Genomic DNA, 18536 nt, shown 5'->3' with positions numbered 1-18536 from the left:
CAAGAAACTGGCCGATTGTTCCTGTATCGGCCGGTTTCTAAGCTGCATACATCTTGCAGGAACGTTCGCAAGAACGCGGTTGCCGCATGCCATTTTAATTCGGGCAGAACTGGCAAGTACAAGACTTTGAGCTGAACTGAGTGCTTAGAACCATTGCTCTAAGTAAACAAAATCTCCTTCTACTAGAGGCTAATTGCTTGACTGCTGCTCTAAGTCTCGGAGATAGCCATAAATGTGCCCCATTCGTCCTGCTTGCTAAGGCAAAGCATAAGAATGAAAGAAATGCTGAAAAAGCAAATCCTCTGACACACAATTCAATACAAACAGAAATTAAAATAACACTTACTTGAGCCTTCTACGGTCACTCAAGTCAGAAAAGAAAAGAACAGGATTAGATGTAATATGTCCTCCCTTTTCTGCCTAGGTCATCAGCCTCCATATTGGAGGAAGTAATTTAGGTCAGCTAGGGAACAGGTCTGCAGATTGAATCATATCTCACATGTGAGGACAGGAGCGGGGATAAGGGATGAGGCGATAATGACAGGAGCACTGGGCACGTTGGCATTCCCTCAAACTTAGAGAAATGAAACAACTATGTAAGCTCCTTGAGAGAAGCTGGAGAAGGGATTTCTCCGCTACGGAGAAAACTAAATACAGAGATGCCATTAGAGCCCTTAAGTCAGAAATTAGAACTGCCCAATCTGGCTATTACGAAAAGAACATTTTTGCTGCTGCCAACTCTCCCCGGGAAATTTTTTAAATAACAAAGTCCCTTCTGAAACACCAGTACCCCCTTTGCCCTCAGAGGATAAAGGTGGATGCTGTAACAATTTGGCACTGTTCTTCTATAAGAAAATTGAAGATATTTACTCCACCTTTTTCCCCCTAGTAGTATCAACAAGGACCAACATGTACGGGGACCCGTCCCAACTCCCTAACCCCATTATTGACTCAATCCCACCCATGGATATAAAAGCTCAAAAAATGTACTTTGACCAGGTGTATGACGGTACAACGCGTACCGTCACAACGCATCCGTTTACACTGCATCCCTTACAACGCAAGTCGTTACCACGACTTGCGTTGGGGGCGCGGATTTCGAATAGTATAATTTACTATTCTAACACCAGTCCCCGTGGACCCTAGGGAAGGTGTTGGGATAGTAAATTTACTATTTTTAATCCTTTAGCGCCCTCCAGCACAAGTCGTTGTAACGACTTGCGTTGTAACGGCCTCGTGGTAAAGGTACCGCGTGGTAAAAACTTCGTGGTAAAGGATGTTTACCACTTTGACCAGCTGAAATCCGGCTCCCCCACCATTCTTAATCAGGTCTTTGATTCTACCACCCCTGTCATCCTGGAGCTTGTGAATACCTGCTTTTCCTCGGGGATTGTCCCCTCCTCCTGGAAATGGGCCTTGGTCAGAGCCCTACTGAAGAAACCTACCATGGAGCCTGAGGTTTTTGGGAATTACCGCCCTATCTCCCTCTTGCCTGGGATAGCCCAAATAAGTGGAAAGTACGTCAACTCCATTCTCTCTACATTCCTTGAGAAGAACGATTGTTTACACCCTTCACAAACTGGCTTGAGGCCCAATCAATGCAAAGAGACGGCCTTATTAGTGGTGATTGAGGAATCAAGGAAAATTCTAGATGCCGGAGGGTCTGCGGCTATTATAATACTCGACCTTAGCACGGCCTTCGACAAGGTTAACCATCAACTCCTGGTTGTACGACTAAGAGAAATTAGTGTGACGGGAATGCTTCTTAAATGGCTTGAATCTTTCCTGATAGATAGGTCCTTCCAGGTCTTTGAAGATAATGTCATCTCTGATAGGATGCCTCTGAGATGCGGGATGCCTCACGGTCTTTCCTGAGTCCCACGCTTTTTAATGTCTATATTGCCTGGAAAAAGTGTCAGTGTGGGTGGATGGCTCTTTTTAAAAATTAAATGCTGCTAATACGGAACTGATGTTTCTGTGCAAGTCCTCTACCCTGAAGTTCAGTACATTCTGGCCGAATTGCCTAGGCTCTAAGCCACCCCCCCCAAGGATCATATTAAAAGTCTTGGAGTATGGTTGGACCACAATCTGAAATTTGGGGAACAGACGCGCAGGGTGACAGGTACCTGCTATGGCATCCTTAAAATGATTAGAAAGATTCTACCCCTCCTGCCCTTTAGCGCTAGGAAACTGCTGGTACAAGCCTTGATCCTCTTGCAGCTTGATTACGCAATGCCATTTATCTAGGCACCCCTGGCTCTACTATAAAAAAACTTCAAATGGTCCAAAATTGCGCGGCACGACTGCTGATGCAGGCTCATCATCGTGAATCCGCTAAGCCTCACATCACCTTTTTGCATTGGTTGCCAGTGGCCGAGAGAATCCAATTTAAGGTATTGTGTATTGCCCACAAGTCTCTTTCTGATAGCGCTCCACCGATTCTCCGTGCCATCATCCCCCAGTATCTTTCAAAAAGATCATTGCGCTCTGAGAAGAAACATCTCGCAATTGTTCCCAGAGTTAACTGGGCGCGAAGTGGTGGCGGCGGCGTTTTTCCGCTATTGCAGCGAAATGTTGGAATCAATTACCAAATCTTATTCGGCTTGAACCCAACCACATATTGTTCCGCAAACAACTGAAGACTCTATTGTTCCCCTGAATCTGCTGGCATGTCTCAAGTTGGGCTCTGTCTCTAGCACTGGGAGGCCTTTGGTAGCCATGCGCTTTACACATGTATATTCATTCATTCATTCATTCAGGAGCCCACTGCAGACTTTTCTGTACATAAATTAACAGGCTGAGGCTAAGAGTTTTGGGCAAGACAAGATGCTAGAATTATGATTAACATTTTATTCACCACTTCTGAGCAGCAACTATTCAAATAATCTTAAATGGAGCACTAAAACACAAACAATTAAAAATGGAACTCCACAGTTCAACATAAGCCCCATGTCCTCCATCTTCGATCTCTTTTGTTTGCTGCTTCTGAGCAGATAAGTACCATATTGCTTTAATTTCCATATCGCTTTATTTAAATACTATTAGGCATGGCTGTGTTTGAAAATCCGAGTATGACCCAATTTTCGGGTCCACAGAGTATCTTTAATAATGTATTACTTTAAGCTAAAAATAATAAGCGTTATGATTTAAGTAAATATAAATTCAGTTTAGGCAAAATTGGGTTAAAAGTAAGGAAAAGAGGCTGTTTTAAAGAAGATGAAACGCGGAGGAGCCTCGGAAACCTCCATGATCTCGTCAAACAAACAGTGCACCGAGCTGGCCGCTTACTTTGTGAATAAAGTTGACAATATCAATCAGGGGCTACCCACCCCCAATCCACCTCAGGAGGGGCCTGAAGTGCAGACTTCGGGATTAAGGGGAACTAATACCTTGGCCTCTTTTCCGTCTCTGACCGAGCCCGAGTTCGAGGCACTGTGTGCCAAAATCAAATCCGGCTCACCAGCTGACCCCCTGACGCCTACGCACTTTCGCCAATTCCACTCGTGCCTTGCTCCGTTGAACTTTAACTTGATCAATCTTTCTTTGACCTCAGCGTCCGTCCCTAGGGCTTGGAAACACGCCAAGGTTATTCCTTTGCTAAAAAAGCCCACGCTGGACCCCACTGAGCAAGCCAATTTCCGCCCAATTTCCCAACTGCCTTTTCTGGCCAAGGTTACGGAATCGCACGTGAATGCCATACTCTCCAGGTTCGTGGAGCAGAATGATATCTTTGACTCATCCCAACATGGCTTCAGGGCCCGGCACAGTACGGAGTCTGCGCTACTGGCGGTCACGGAGACCATTCGGTGACCTTGGATGTGGGAGACTCAGCGGCCTTGGTCCTGTTGGACCTAAGCGCCACCTTCGATACGGTCTCTCATACAATTCTCCTGCGACGCCTTTTTGATATTGGCATTAGAGATCTGGCCTTGGAGTGGCTCCGGTCATTTTTGCCAGCAAGGTCTTTTCAAGTACATGTTCCGCCTTTCCAGTCACAGGAGTTTGCTTTACGCCAAGGTGTACCGCAAGGATCAGTGCTAAGTCCTCTATTGTTCAACATCTACGTCCAGCCTCTGGCTGCATTGGCAAGGGAGAGGGGCTTGGCACTGGTATCGTACATGGATGACACCTAGTTGGTGATCGCTTTCTCCAAAAACAACGTCACAAAGCTGGTGAAGTTCAAGGAGGATCTCACTGCTATAGCGGACTGGATGACAGCAAACTGCCTGCAGTTGAATTCAGGCAAGTCCGAAATCTTGCTGTTCAGAGGAGACTGAGGGATGTGGTCCGAGAGCTATTGGCCGGACCAGCTGAATCCTGCTCCGGCTCCTAAGGAGGCCATGAAAAATCTTGGTATTTGGTTCGATAGCGAACTAACTTTCGACGCCCAATCGAAAGCTGTGGCCGGATCTTGCTTTGGCGTGTTGAGGGGCTTGAAACCACTACTGGGCTTTTTCCCCCGAAAGTCCACCAACTCATCCTACAGGCGACCATTCTGTCGCGATTAGACTACGGGAACTGCCTATATCTACGCGCAAACAAAGCCAGAGTAAAGCGCCTGCAGAGGGCACAGAACGCTGCCGCTCGCATGTTGTTGGCTCTCCCCTATACCTGCCCGGTTTCCCATGTCCAATAGCAAAGCGCATTCAATTTAAGACACTTTGCTTAGCGCATAAGATCTTATCACCACAGGCTCCGGTCAGCTTGAGGGGACTGCTGCAGTCCTACGCTCCCCACCGCCCTCTAAGATCTTCCACCGCAGCACTAGTATGCACTCCGCGTGTCCAGAGAGCCAGAGCAGGTGGTCGTTCCTTCCGCTGTCTGGCTGCGCAACTTTGAAACTCACTCCCCGGGTCAACTAGAATAATTCAAAACCATCTCGCGTTCCGGAAAGCCATTAAGACATGGCCTTTCCCGGCTTAAGGCTGGTTGTTGCGGCTAATGTCCAGGAGTTGTTGGTCTGCGCTGGGACGCCCCGTTGCTGGGGCAGCCATGCGCGTTATAAATCTTACAAATAAGTAAATAAAAATAAAAATAAGCCTTTAAAGTTTAGGCGAGAAGTGTTATTTTCTTTGTCACAATTGTGTCATTTTAAAATTAAGGGTAGCGCTTACTGTTATTAGGCTTGCGCGGAAAGCAATATTCAAAGAGGGTTCGGTCTGAAGTCTCGCAGGGCCATTATAGGCCAGTCACTCTTGCTTATAAGTCAGCAGACATGTACGTCAGATGTGAAGACATGTGCATCAGCACCATTTTGTATTGGGCTCAAAAGCACATTAAACCCATTTTTATCAGCTGACGTGTCAGTCAAACGTATTGACATGTAAGTAAGCGCCATTTTAAGATGGGCATGAATTGCATTGAATGGACATTTTATTTACAGAAGATAGGTAATGCTTATAAGCACAATGCAGCTGGCCATGCCCTCTTTCTGTAACTCACTACAGGTGCACCTCCTGGCACAGGGACTGCCAAAAAAGGAAGGCCCTTGTGTTGCTGAGGACCGTAGGGGCCACAGAAGCCCTTTCGTAGTTGTAAGAGATCCTGTGCTGCAGGGCTGCAGGAAGCGCTATAAGCGCGATGTGACTGGCCAAACCCCCCATCTCTAACTCACTGCAGGTGTGCCTCCTAGAACAGGGAGTTTAAAAAAAGGAAGACCTTTGTGATGCTGAGGGTCTGTAGGGGCCACAAAAGCCCTTTCTTAGTTGTAATGGATCTCTTGAGGCTGCAGTGAGTGCTATAAGCATAGGAGAAATCATTTGGATGGTGTTCCTGAAGAGAGAGGAGTCCCAAGTGGCTCACAAAGAGTTGGTGTCTACAGCGGCACAATGGATGAGCAGGATATCCCTGCATATGATAATGATATGGATGAATACATATTAGATTTAAATTACAATGATAATGAGTTTGGAGGAATTATAGCCAATAGAGATGTTGGCAGGAGATCGGTAGCTGACCCATTAGAGCAAAGATTATTTGATCCAAAGGATATAAGGAATCCACAAGGATCAGATTGGTGGCCCTTAACTTGCGTAGCAGATTATATTAAGAATTGGCTTGGAAGGCCTTTAGAGAAAGAGGAGCATTATGAGGGCAGTATTTTCCAGCCCAGTCATTGGTGAAAAAGAAACATTGGCCCCAAATTTAGATCTGGAGTTGATTACATATCCATCTCTTCAAATTGGGAATGTATCCTAGAAAAAGTTTGCAAAGGTCTTTAAAGCCATGTGAAGACATACTTTTAGACACTTTGGGTCCTCTAGAGAGGATGATTGATGTGATAAAGGAGGCATATTTGAAAGGTGCGAATTTAGACATACATTTGTTTTGAGCTTGGTGTCAACGGATAATATCTTTTTGGGGAAATGAGAAAGCAGGATTGATTGCAGAAAGATGGAAGGCAGTCCTCCTACATATCAGTCCAACGTTGGGGGGATTATCCAAAAAGGAATCAAGTGAGAGGTTTGCTGTTTAATGAAGGGATGATTAAATCAATAAGGAAAATATTCTCAAACATTCACAGCTTTGGATAAAGCGCAGTTTTCAATGTGTGAAGTATTTGCAGGTGCAAATAGTTTTTCTGGCAAGTATGGGTGGAGAGGGCAACCACTCGGCTGCAGTTTCTATAAGACCAAGGATCAGGAAGAGGGACCCAGGGAATTTCGTTTTTTACGGTTATAACAAGGGGGTTACTGGACTGTTCCTAAGCGTGACTGAGGGAAAGACTAACTGGCGTGACCAAAGGTGTAAATGTGACACCCAAGGGCATCCATTTTGTTGGATGGATTTGCCTCACACACCCCGAAGGATGTCATGCTTCATCATCGGCGGTTGCTCCTCGTCGGGGAGGCGGTGCAATCCCCGACGGGCTCACCTCAAAGAGGGGCTCTTTGGCGGAGATCTTTTTCCAACTGCCTTATGGTGAGGTTTGGGTGTGTGGGCAGGGTGGTATGTGATAGTGAGAAAGGGATATTAAAATGTAGCTAAGGGTACCGGAATGAACTTTATTCTGGGGGTCCCTAGCTGCAGTTAAAAACAGGGGGCTAGCTCACTAGGAGTCAACGAGTAAGTTCAGGTGAACCTAGATAGGGCTAGTGGTGCAAACGGTCGACATGTTTCTCGCAGTGGGCAATAGTTACCCGCGATTCATCAGGACCTATAAAAGGCGATTAACCACATGCTGGTGTCATGTGTGGGTTTGTGTGTGCATTACCTCTGTGAAAGTTGTCCTATGCCTAAACATGGAGAGGAGATAAAACAACAATGGTTAAAACAATTTGCAAACTGCAAAGTCGGTCACGCCAATGGGGAAGAACTGTGAACAGCGTGGCATGCTATGGGTGTACTTGTGGTTCAAGTAACAATCAACACATGCCTGAGTGGTTAAGTATGCCGAATGTCTGAAGTATGGCATACACAACAATCACTAAGTAGGTGAGGTGGGTATTTATGTAAAGTGTGAGGAGGTTCAAAGAGTTTAAAAAGGGATTAACATGCAGTAGCTATGCAAGCTCAATTGTGCTACTGGGTTCATACCCTGTGAAGGTATCAGTAAGTAACAGGGGGAGACACCCATGAAAACATGATGATTATAAAGTGAGCAATTTGCACACACACTCTGACTCCAGGGAGCCTCAGTTCTAACAAAATTTCGTTTTTTACACATGTCATGTCCCAGGCTACCAGCTCCCTGACCACAATAAAATCTGTCTAAGGCGATTGTGGCTAGGAACTTAAGTCTTTCCCGAAAACACTTACTTGAGCCTTGCTCCTTTCTTTCTTTATCCCTATAGGTGTTGCCTGGATGAATTTTGCATATCTTTTAATTGATTGCCATATGTTGTGATTGAGGTGTTCGGGGAATTTAACTAAGTGCCAGAGAGACGCGCATAGCGTCATCACGTAACCAAGCACATCGGGGCTGATGGCGGGGACTATTTAGATACCACGCTTTGTGACCCCTTCACTTGGTTTTGTTTCCGGATCAAGTAACCCCCGGAAGGATTCCTTGCCGCCAGTGTTTTCCAGATGGTGTACTGCATCTCTCTCCCAGAGGGGATGATCTACTGCCAGCGTTTCACGGCTGGTGTTCTTCATCTCGCTCCCACAGACGAATTAACGCCAGCGTTTCCCGGCTGGTGTTCCTTGTCTCTCTCCCGGAGGTGATCTACTGCCAGCATTTCCCGGTTGGTGTTTTCAAGTGTCTCTTGCTCTAGAAAGCAATCTACTGCCAGCGATTCCCTGCTGAAGTTCCGCGTCTCTCTCTCTCCCAGAGGCAATTCCTGTGGATAATGGTGTTGTTCTGCGTTCTCCTCCTCAGTTCATCAAATTCCTAGCGGCATTGGTTCTACGCTCTCTTCTCCTCATTCCGATTGTCACGTTTGGATGGACTTGTGCAATTACTTGGAACCTTGCAACAAGTCTGCTCTCAGATAAGTCAAGAAGACGGATGATATATTTTTTTTACCACTTTTTGTTTTTGCATGGAGATATTGCTTAAACATATTGAAGTCTTTTTGTGTTACCCTGCAACCAAAAGGCTGAGTCACCACAAATCCCTCATATATGAAAACCCATTTAGTGTGTTTTGGGATTATGCATAATATGTATTAATTGTATAATTCACTAACCCTTCTTTTTCTTTTCCTTCAAGATATCCACCTCAAGATTTCTCCTTTTCTGGCCTCTAAAACGAGGAGTTGCAGATACATCCATTCCTCTTCACAACACAAATACACTACAGAACAGAATACTTTCCTTGTTTCCCTGTTTACCTCCTTCCTCTCGGTTCTTTTCCACCCAAAGCTGCTCTTCCAATCAGCGTGGAGGGTTAAGCACTAGGAGGGAGGTTTGACCCTCTCTGCTTACGCAGTACCTAGTATTCAGGTTAGTGGACTTTGAGCGCACAGGGGAAGAGGGTCCAGAGCGTGACCATCTAGGGGTAGAGGACAAACTAAAACCTCAGGAACAGGTGAGTATGAGGATTACTTCTTGTTCTATCCACAGAAAGGTGGAAGGAAAGTTGAATTTTCATATAGAGTAATGGAATCATATTACAAATGATCATTGGGTGCTGGATCCTGTATGACGTTACTAAATAGAGTTCAATTCAAACCCTGAAATGAAACTGAGTCAATGATAGACAAAGGTGCAGTTGTAAAAGTTAACAACAATCATGTTGGTTATGTAAGCACTCTTTTTCCTTAGAGATATGAAAGACAATGGTAGGTGTCCAGACATAAACTTACGAGATTTGAACTTTTATGTGGTTTACAGACATTTCAAAAAGGAGGGAATATGTCTTCTCAAGGATTTAATACTGGAGAAGGATTGGATGTGAAAGATGGATCTAAAAAAAGCACATTTCACAATTTCAATTGTAGTAGAATGTCAGTAGTTATAGGGATTTATTGTAGACACCATAAATGTAGTTTTTGCTTCCAGAGAAGGAGCTAGAGGAAATAAGACAAGAGATTAATTTAGCTCTGAAGAGAGAGGGAAAGTTGAGCGACTTAGCTGTGTTATAGGTCTTTTATCATCCTCAATTCAAGCACTGTTCCCAGGTCCATTACATTACAGGGCATTGCAACATATGAAAACTTCAGGACTTGCAAATGGACTGTGATTTGGAGATATGGTTATATGTCAAAGGAGGCAAGGGAGGAATTGGAATGGTGGTTGGAGAATATGGAGGCATGAAATGGTTGAGTTATTTTTTAAACAAAGCCAGAGTTTGTTTTGGAGAAAGATGTAAGGAATAATGGATAGGAAGCCGTGTGTCCGGATCAAGAGACAGGTGGTATTTGGAGTTTGATGGAGCCGGGAGATCGTATAAATTGTTTAGAGATTAGAGCAGGAATATTTGCATTGAGCAGTTTCAAATCACAGTTCCATGGAAATCCCGTCCTGTTGAAGAAGGACAATGTCACTGTCACGATCGCGATATCGCGAACTACATTACCCGGCATGCTCCGGGAGAGAACTACGACTCTCATGATCCTTTGCGACGCGCCGCATTCTCGCGAGGATTGCTATAAAGAGAATGGCGGCCGGAGGCTGGGTGTCGGGAATTCCGGTCAAACTGCTGGTTCTTTGCTCTAGTCCATGTTCCTGTGTGGTGAGGGTGCTTGCACCACTAGCGACTTACAGCTTTTCGCTGAGTGCAACTCTATAGTCCGTTTTCAATTTGGGAAGACCTGTGGTAACGTTTGTTTGTGTTACCAAGTCCTGGCTTGTTTGTTTTGGGGATATTCGGTGATTTTGATTCGGTTGGCATTTCGGACAACGGTGGTGGTTTACATGGTGTTATCAGACATTCGATATCATCAGGCTGTTTTGAGTTACTTTGCTTTGATTGAACAAAACACTTTCTAGCCAGCTAAGATTCATTAGCTGGTTAAGCGAACTCTCTTGAGTCCAGAGGAGCTTTGTGGATAAACTGAATATTGTGGAGAAGGCTATTTTGCATCGCATTCTTTTAAGTAGTAACTGTACTTGAATCTTCTATTAACAGGGGTACTGGAGGTGTGGCTACACTCTTCCCCTGTGATGTTTATTGGATTCATTACTAGGGTATGTTACATTATCATGTGTATTATGTATTGCATCTGAACACTGCTCCTCCTTGCCAGGTATATCATTGTTGTCTTGTCTTTATACCTTTACTTAGTTACACCATATCAACCCCTACGTCGCCTCTACACATCCACAAAGCATTTTTTTCTTCCTTTACAGGTATAGACAGTTATAGTCACTTATCATACCATTTGTTAGTTACGGTCCAATTATCCTGGTCTTATGCTTGTGTTTTGTTCCTGTCTTTCAGATCTCCCTCCCTGCTGTCCCCTTCCTTTCCTTCCCTGGTCTTGTTTATTATCCCCTCATTTAATCTTTTCAACGCTCTGTGCCGTCACGGCTTTTCAGACGTTGGCTCGATTTAGAGGTGGGCTTACCATTCTACAAACCGATCCTGAGGACTAACAATGTAACAGTCACAGCTGCCATTTACATAAACACGTTAGGAGCCAGAAGATCAAAGAAGTTGGCGGATCTAGCGAAGGAAATTTGGGAGTTTTGCTTGGAACACAAGATTGGTTTGAGGGTCTTGTACTTAACAGGGAAGCAAAATTTAGTGGCAGACTGAAATTCGAGGAATATGATAAATTTTAGCGACTGAAATTCAGAAGAGGACATTTTTCAGTAGAGTCAGAATTTTCTAAGACCGTTGAATGTAGCTCTGTTTGCTTCCAGGTTGAGTCATCAGTTACAGGATCACATTAGTTGGAAATTCAGGGGTCATAGCAGTGGATGCCTTTACACAAGATTGAGCAGAGAGGAGTTATGTGTTCTCGTGTTTTGTAATGATAAAGAGAGTGTCGATTCGAGGAAGAAGACAGGGTTGTCATTTAGTATTAGTAATTACATTCAAAATACTAAGATCTGAGAATTTAAGCAAAGTTCCAAAGCAATGAGGGAATAGAGAGCCTTTGACCAAGGATGGGGGAATATGTCATATCTACGTGACTATAAATGACCTGAAAATTATCCCCTCTGAATTGTCTGAAACCTGTGTCAAACCGACGCCCCACTCAGAAGGAGTAGGAAAAGGAAATAATCCTACTTTTTTATATAATCTCACCCACTCTAGTAGTGGTATGCTTCATCATCGGGTTCACCCTGGCTCCTAAAGGCCAGGGTGGGTTCACCCTTATTCCAAGGAGCTCTTATGTAGAGTTGTAAAAAATGCAGTTTCTTCTGGCTGGTGCCTGGGAACTACAAGAACCCTCAGCCCCTGTTGCTCCATTGCCACGGTCAGGGGAGCCGTGCTGAGTAGGTTATTAAGAGGTTTGGGACTCTTGACACAGTAAGTACCCAGTGCTCTTAGAACATAATTATGATTGATTTTGGCATCTTTGTGAAAGATCTCTGCATGATCAAGGTCCCTCTGGACATTTGATTGCACTCTCCCTTATCTTGTACAATTTTGTTTTCTCTTTAAGCCTTTTCAGGATTTGCCTACACTGACCACTCAAGCCACTTTCCTACACTGACCACTCATGCCCCTGTGGAGGTAATTCACTCCACAACCTTGGGTGAGTTGGTACTCAACAAGTATGTTAGCATCTATGGTATGTTGATATGTGCATTTTGCTTCCTTTTTTCCTGCAATGGACTACATAATATGGTTTTAAAAAGTACTGCCGTATGAAAAATTATCTTGGAACTGCGCTAATTTGTGCAGTATGTTTGGGTGCCACTTCTGATACTTTTCAGATGTGGGACAAGGATGACTGTGGAGGTCATATAAGCACAAACCTACCCTGAAGAAAGCCCAGGACCATTGAGGTCATTAGTATAGAGCTGAAACATGTCAGTGTTTTAGTGTCACAGGCCATATTATCCTTACCATCCCTAATACAGACTTTTACCGTTCATGTCCACCCGGCTAATAAAGGGAGACCTGGGAGAGGATTAGGAATCTTTAAAGTTTTACTCCCAACTTTCTTTACAAACCTACATAAGAGCTCCCAGAATTACGGTTGAGCCTACCCTGGCCTTTTATGAGTCAGGATGAACCCAATGATAAGGCATGCCACTACTAGAGTGGGAAAGGGTTATATATAAAAAATGTTTTTTTTCCTTTTTCCACACCTTCTGAGTGGAGTGTAGGTTTGACACGGGTTACAGACAATTCAGAGGGGATACATTTCAGGTCATTCATTGTTAGTAAATAAGTACGTTGGTTTGAACGAGTTGACAACTTTATTTTGTGTGATTTCTTTTAAAAGAGTTTCAGATGTTAGAGCTCTAGATATTAGTAGTAGATTCAATCAACGGCAAGGAGTTCTCCCTGAAATTTGGAGGAGAAAAAACTATGTCAGGGACTGCTTTTTATCCTAGATATGACGGTAGTCCGAAATTATGTATAGCCAGATGTTTAAAAGAGCATGAATCTAGAGCAGAGGTCTTCAATCTGAGAGGTAGTGATCTGGGGGGGGGCGGCTCTGGCCAAAAGAAAGTTTATGCTTATAACAGTGCTTTGTTTTAAACTTAACAAAAAGGACTGCAGTCAGCCGCTCTGTAATGGGCCATTACGAACATCTTGGTTCATTTATAACCGGACTGGGAGAATGTGTCAAAAGGGAAGGGACTCCAAATAGTCTTCAAAACACCCAGCCCCATTTCTAATAATCACACTATGGATACTTTACACGGTAGTAAGGCCTGCCTGCCTGCCCAGAATAGTATGTGTGACAACCATGTATTTGATTGCATTTTTAAAACGATAACAAAACTTGACTGCAATGTTTAAATTGCTAGTTTAAAGGAACAATTGTGAAAGAAATTGAGGGGGCCCGGTGGTTTTCTTTTTCCACTGGGGGGCGCAGGATTAAATAGTTTAATGACCACTGATCTAGAGTAAAGGCGAATCGGAGAGATGAAGTGGATCAATTGTTGTTCAGCGGTGTCATAACAGCTTACAAGATGGGTGAAGCCGGTGATGAAATAAGGCATGAGTAAATCTACCTCAGTTTACAGCACACTCACTTAGGGGTGCTATGGATAGCAAGGTATACTTTCATGGGGGTAAGATTGGAAGAACTTTTAGAGGTAGTAGGCTGGAGTAATGTAGAGGTGTTTAGGAAGTTTAGGAAGTTTTGTTTCAACCCAGAAGAACATGTTTCAAACAAGAATAATTTTAACTTCCTGTCTTGCAATAAAATTTTGATTCTCATAGGTTTCACGGCATAGAGGATCATGCATTTATTATAGACAAAGAGGCTAGCATTGTCCCTCCCTCCCTCCCCTCCTCCCTGGGAACACGAAAAAGTAGCAAAGAATTATTTTTTCTTACGAGAGGTTTTATATTAATGTAAACAAATAATAACATATGCTAAAGAGGTTTCTGAAAACCCAAAGAAGTAGATGTATGAACAATATTGAGAATTAATAACCGAATTTGGTCAAGAATATAAGGAGGAGGATGTTTTTGAAAGAAATGCAACAAAAGAGGATGAAGATGATGGACAGGGGGCTTATATTGGACTGTGGAGTTCCATTTTGAATTTGTTTGTGGTTTAATGTTCTATTTAAGATTCTTTAAAGTGGTGCTGCTCAGAAGTGGTGAATAAAAGGTTAATGCATAATGCTAGCCTCCTTGTCTTTAATAAATTCACGATTCTATATGCAGTGAAACCTAAGAGAATCGACATTCCCCATGCAGTTTAAAGAAAACATTAAAAAAAGGACTAACTTACAAATATACAAGAATTAGCCTCGCAGCATTGAAAACCTCAAAACTTCAGATTCAAAGACTAGTACACCTATCAATTATTTTCTTTCTTATTGAGTTTTAAATGTTTGAACAGGTGATCGCAACCATCTCTGAAGAAAACAATAATGAGATTAGCAGCAAAGGACTAGAGGCCAGTAGGAAGAAAGGGGAAGTGGCTATTCAGATCAGTTGAGAAGCTGAAAATAAAAGATGTTCTAGCAGGAAGATTTTTGGTGCAGGAAGGCTATGAAGGGGATGAGAGATGCGTGTAGGTAAAAGTGGGGTGAGAAAATTAACATGTTTGGACTTGGCAGAAGGTAAAATTCCCAATGAAGTTTGAAATAATTTTTTTTAATGATTTTCACATTTTAAAATGTATTCCGGCCGATTCTGGTTCTGAATCGAAAAGCAGTCAGTAACTGATTTGATATCGCAAAAACTGCACAGTGCAAGGTACGAAACACCAGAATATGGTTTTCCTGAAAAAGAGCACAGGTTAGGTAACATGGAAACCAGAAACGGCCAATTTGGAATTGCAATAACGATTCACAAATACTGATTTAGTAATTATGTTTATGAAGCATTGGCAAGTAGCAAACAAAAAATAACAAAGATATGCAAACTGGAACAAGTGCAGAGAAGGTATCGGGACAATGAAATTAGATCCCATGGAAGGAAGTCCATAATAAGGTTCCCGCTCGAGGATCGAAAGACGATCAAACAGAGTTTCTCAAAGGTCGGAACCACAATCGTGTTGGAAATTTAAAATGGGTTCCCACGCAACTTACTTTCAGTTCTCCAGTATTTACTCTGCACTTATACCAGTCTGCATATCTTTAAATAAAAGGCACTTTTGCAATGGATGTTGATTTTTTGTTGTACTGTGCCAATGATATGCTGTAAATCGCCCTGGAAGTACGATTTGTTAACTGAAAAAATACACTGTATGCAAATGGTTATCTTCAAGGTCGTGAAAGTATTAACATGAATGCATTTTTCACTGGCATGACGCAAACAAGTTTAAAATAGAATATTTTTTCTGCTGAACAAAGAAACACAAAATAGAACGTGACTTGATAAAATAAGTAATTCATATTAACAATCATCTGATATAATTCAGGACCAACAAGCTGAGCCAGTAAATGCTGGACGCAGTAGGCCTATGTAAATGGTAAGTTTAATGTTACTCGCTGATGATTAGGCTGCCCCTCAGCAGGTCCCTGAAAGCAGCTACCAATATAAGCATTGTGCTTACGTGTTGATTGACTGTGAAACAGCAGCGAACAATGCTAATTGCACTTTGCTCTCAATGAGCCCACATCTTTGGTTCAGGACTATCGTAACTGGGTGGCCAATTTATGGCAGTGAACTATTAGGGGTTTGAAGTTTTAGGGTCTGTTGGAAATTGCCCATTTTGCAGGGTCACCCCAAACGTCCTTCTTTCCTTCTCCTCTTTTTCCTGAAATCTTTTGGTTGACTTTAGAACTCTGAGCACTTTACCTCTGATACCCATTGCTAAAGTGCATGTGCTTCTCTCCTAAACATGCTGACACTGGTGTATACCTGATTGGCATATTTAGTTTACCTGTAAGTCCCATGTAAACTGGTATACCATATACCCGGGGCCTATAACCTAAATGCTACTCGTAGGCCTGCAACACTGGTTGTGCCACGCGCACAAGTAGCCTTTCATACCTGTCTCAGGCCTGCCATTGCAGGGCCTGTGCGCACAGTTTATTGCCACTGAGACTTGGCATTTAAAACCACTTGCCAAGCGTCAAATTCCCCTTTTGGTACCCATCAGTCATCCCTACAGTAGGCCCTAATTGCACCTAAGAGTAGGGTGCTGTGTAACTAAAAGGTTGTACATGTACATTTATGCTTTACATGTTCTGGCACTGACAAACAGCTAATTTCACTTGTCACTGTTGTGCGGCCTACTCCTTTTATTGGCTAGCATTGGGACTTCCTGTATATACTTTTAAATGCCAATTCCTAAAAACACAGGAGTAGCTTCATCATGTTTATCTTGGTTGAAATAGTAATGATGAATCCTCTTTAATGGTAAAGTTGGATTTAACACTACTATTTTAGAAATGACACTTTTAAAAACTGGACATTTCTCTGGTCTGAACTTCACTCTGGGAGCCTGCAGCCTGCCTCCAATCCACTTCTGGCCTGGGTTACAGCTACACTTTGTGCATACGCTCTAGACAGCCACAACACAGGAAGGGCTAGGTGTTACAGGGGACACATCTGCATTCATCTACATACTGATAGCCGGGAGAGGGAGAGGTGGCTCACACTTACATCTGAATAGGTTGTGTCCTGCATTCACACAAAGGGCTGATTCACCTCATACTGTTAGTCTAGAGCCAGTGCTGGGCTGAAAGGGATCATTGTGAGCTTATGAAGGCTCCTTAGAAGTCACCCCTACATCAAAGACACATTGGGTTATAAGTATTAGGGCTCTGGCACTAACAATCCAGTACATACTAGACCTGGTAGAAACAACACTGCTGTGCTGAAGGATTACTATCTTGCTGTGATTGACTGTTCCAAGGGACTGTTACTCTGCCTGATTGAGCTGCCCTGCTACCTGCTGACCTCTGCCCTGCTGCAAAGAACCAAGAACACCCCCAGAGTGACTCCAAGCGCTTACTGGCTTGACCTCTGTTCTCCACAAGATCTCAGGGACATCAAAGATTTCCATCCCCAAAGTTCTGCATTTTTCCTAAACTTCTGCGCTGCCAGATTGCCATCGGATCAGCTCACTGTGGGTTTCCCTCAGCAGACCTCGAGGTATTCCCGAAATTGAGGCCATTTTGCACCCCGGGTTCACTGATAACCCAAAGCCGCACTCAATGCAACTGTGGCGACAGAGTCTCAATTTTGCCCCAGCACTCTAGTGCAGAAATCCCTTCCCTACTGGTTGCCAGGATGACGAAATTACAAAGGCCAGCGCCGATGTCATCTTCATCCAAGATCAGCCGAACAACTGATTGGGATTCCTTCCCCATGGAAGGCGCACCGTACTGGAGACTACCCTCCCTGCGGCCATGAGGAAAATTAATGTTATGGGCGATCAGCCGCCACTGTGCTGTGCTCCCTGTGGCTTAGTGCCGGGGATAATCTGGGAGTTCAGTCAGACCCGATCAGTCTTCGTGAGTGCACCGCATTTATCTCCCTGCCAGATGGCCATGCGATCCTCGTGTGGTGGCCTGGCCTAGGAACCCTCATTGTTTTGCAATCACCGCTGATTACACCGGCCCTTTGTAAAATTGGACCTAAGCTGTCTTGAGGAATTTGCTGCACTCCTAGTAGTTGCTTACAACTCTACTTTATCGTAGCCACTAACTGGGCCTGGGCGATCCATATATCTCAGTGCTGAGTTCCATGCAGCCATTTTGCACATACCCTGTTTGGGTTAATTGGACCGAACCCTGAGTGATACCGATAGTTCTATACCGTGCTCTTCGTGGTTGGAAGCTACAGACTTTTCAGTGTTTACAACGCAATCCCCAGTGAACCTTATATGCCCTAAGAGAAGCGCATCATGTTTGGGGCTACAATAGTTAACGTATCTTCCAAAATACAGTATAAGCTTTAATAGGTGCCCAGTTGTTTTTCTAAAGCACTGCTTTGATATATGTCAACTTGAATAACTCATGACCTACTGATTGGAATTTTGTTGTTTTGGTCTTATTCTATTCCTATACATATCTACTATTTTTCTAAACATGTGTGAAGTCCTTTTGTGGTGTTTTCATTGTTTTACTATGTGTGTGTGTTAATTAGTGTGTGTGTTTACACTTTGCATCTTAGGATAAGCCTGCCTGTTCTGCGCCAAGCTACCAGAGGGTGAGCACAGGTTATCTTTAGCGTGTATTTGACTTACCCTGACTAGCCAACCAGAAGCCCCACGTCTAACAGGGTCCGATTTATTTTGGGGCAGTTGGCCCATCCTCCACCAGGAGGATGGAGTATTTCACTACATCACTCTGGTGGCGGTCCTGACTGCTTAATTGTATATGTATGTTGGTCCAGTGGACATTTAATGCTTTGAAGGGGACTTTGACAGTTATCCCATGGGTTTTCATGGTGGAGTGTGGACATACAGGTCAACCTTCGACACTCTTTAACCTGTTGGGCCACTGAAGGGGTCTAACCATGGCAGAGACCGAGTAGTCTCTGCTGCGGGTACACAACCCTTATGTTGGCTGGAACAGTTGTGATGGGTACCCTTCTGCCTACATATAAA

The 18536-nt window shown here is 43.7% G+C and overlaps 1 protein-coding gene across 1 annotated transcript in view; it reads right to left on the bottom strand.

The window, feature by feature from the left end:
- The window catches only part of LOC147747514 (spermatogenesis-associated protein 1-like), a 496200-nt gene that overhangs the window by 236363 nt on the left and 241301 nt on the right, over positions 1-18536 (bottom strand). The window lies entirely within an intron of this gene.

The sequence above is a fragment of the Lissotriton vulgaris genome, chromosome 1_1 (genome assembly GCF_964263255.1).
Source record: "Lissotriton vulgaris chromosome 1_1, aLisVul1.2, whole genome shotgun sequence".
In the NCBI taxonomy this organism is placed as follows: domain Eukaryota; kingdom Metazoa; phylum Chordata; class Amphibia; order Caudata; family Salamandridae; genus Lissotriton; species Lissotriton vulgaris.
This window is presented reverse-complemented; position numbering and strand designations above follow the sequence as displayed.